This window comes from Octopus bimaculoides, chromosome 28 (genome assembly GCF_001194135.2).
Source record: "Octopus bimaculoides isolate UCB-OBI-ISO-001 chromosome 28, ASM119413v2, whole genome shotgun sequence".
NCBI lineage: Eukaryota > Metazoa > Mollusca > Cephalopoda > Octopoda > Octopodidae > Octopus > Octopus bimaculoides.
The window spans coordinates 2,515,594-2,517,728 of NC_069008.1; positions in this window are offsets into that span (position 1 = coordinate 2,515,594).

A 2,135-nucleotide genomic window follows, 5' to 3' on the forward strand; every position below is an offset into this window, starting at 1 on the left:
TCATTGTAGTGTGTTTTTTTTCTTTTATATGATTTTTATATAGTGAAGATAATTGTGTCATGCTTCCTTTGGAATTTCTGTTGTTCTGGCTCTTGGAATTATGATGCTAAATAAGTAAATAAATAAATAGGCACAGGCGTGGCTGTGTGGTAAGAAGTTTGCTTCCCAGCCACATGGTTTCAGGTTCAGTCCCACTGTGTGGCATTTTGGTACTGTATCTTCGAGCCAACTAAAGCCTTATGAGTGGATTCGATTGGCGGAAACTGGATGAAACCTGTTGTGTGTGTGTTTGTGTTTGTGTTTATCCCCTATCACTGCTTGACAACTGGTGTTGGTGTGTTTACGTCCCTGTAACTTAGCATAGCAGTTCAGCAAAAGAGACTGATAGAATAAATACGAGGCTTTAAAAGAAAATAACTTTTAGTTAGGCGCAGGAGTGGCTGTGTGGTAAGTAGCTTGCTTACCAACCACATGGTTCCGGGTTCAGTCCCACTGCGTGGCACCTTGGGCAAGTGTCTTCTATTATAGCCTCACGTGTGTGTGTGTGTGTGTGTGTGTTTATAAGTGTCTGTCTGTCTGTATGTATGTATGTATGTGTATATATATATATGTGTGTACTTGTGTGTATGTATATGTATGATAGGCTTTTGCAGTTTCCATCACCTAAGACCACTCAGAAGGCATTGGTCAACCCAGGGCTTCGGTAGAAGACCCTTTTCCAAAGTACCACACTATGGGACTGAACTTGAAACCATGTGGTTGCAAATGAAATAATATTGATATAATAGTGTAATTCATTTCAATTGTGAAAAAAAATTCCACTTGCAACTTTCCTATATTTCAAATTTCAAGCATTGCAAACAGGAAGCAGCTTCATTTTAAATTTAGGTGCGGGACAAGAATTCTGACATTGTGTCAGTTGGAAAATACCACTATATCAACCAAGTGCTTAGAAGCATCATATGTTTAAGGAAAGACGACGAACTGGGGAGAAAATTACTGGGAAGCAGACAAGGATAGGTGAAGAGTGGTTTATACTATGTTAGGACATGTGAGGTCACAAAGGCAAAGAGATTGATAAAAGATATCCATTACAAGGATACTGGAAGTTACTCCTCAGGGAAGGGCTGCAGAGGCTGGTTCAGATAGAATAAGGAGAAAAAATACTCAAGAGGTTGTTTCAGAAGATACTGTTGATGATTTCTAAGAAGCCACAAAATAAATTTTGTTTAACCCCTTAACATTTAAACCAGCCATATCTGGCCAAAATAATCCTGTTTTATCTTCAAACTGGCTAGATCCAACCTCTTACACTTACCCTACAATGTTATTCTAATCATAAATGATCACAGCTACAACATAATACATGATTAATTCAAAACCATGTGGATAAATATTACATTTGATGGAGCAATCTGAATACTGACTGTTTAAAGTATGCAAATTATGTAGGCCATGTTTTCTATTATTCTATTTCAAGCCGTGGTCAATTGTCCTGCTGATGACATCCGTCATGGCAGAAACATGTATCCATTCACTGTCCTCTTATCTCCTGACAATAAGCCTATTCTTTATCTTAATGGCATGGCAATTTTATAGAAAATTCTTCACTCTTGGAGGCACCTGGCTTAGTTGTTAAGGTGTTGGACTCTTGCTTGTAAGATCCTGGTTTAGATTCCTGGATTGAGTGATACGTGTTCTTGAGCAAAGCACTGCGTTTCACATTGATTTAGTCTACTCAGCTGGTAAAAATGAGTTACCCTGTAACGGACCAGTGTGTCCCATCCAAAGATGAATGCATACACCAGAGATAGCAGGAAACTGGCCTTATCCTTCTTACAAAATAATGTGGACGAACCATATCATCATCAGTACAAAATAGCATTTTGTACTGATGGCCTGATAGCCTTGGCTATGTCAAGATGGATTTATGTATTCTTTCTCCCACTTGGATTTGAAATGTTGCCACAATTATAATATGTCTATTCTACTGTAATTTTCTGCATTTTCGTGCAGCTGAAGATTGCTCTTCATATTGCATTTAATGTAATGCTCGCATTACTTAAATAAATGGAGTAGCATGAAACGTGCGTACTGCAATCATCTTTGAAATCCGTGTTGCTTATTTTGATTTA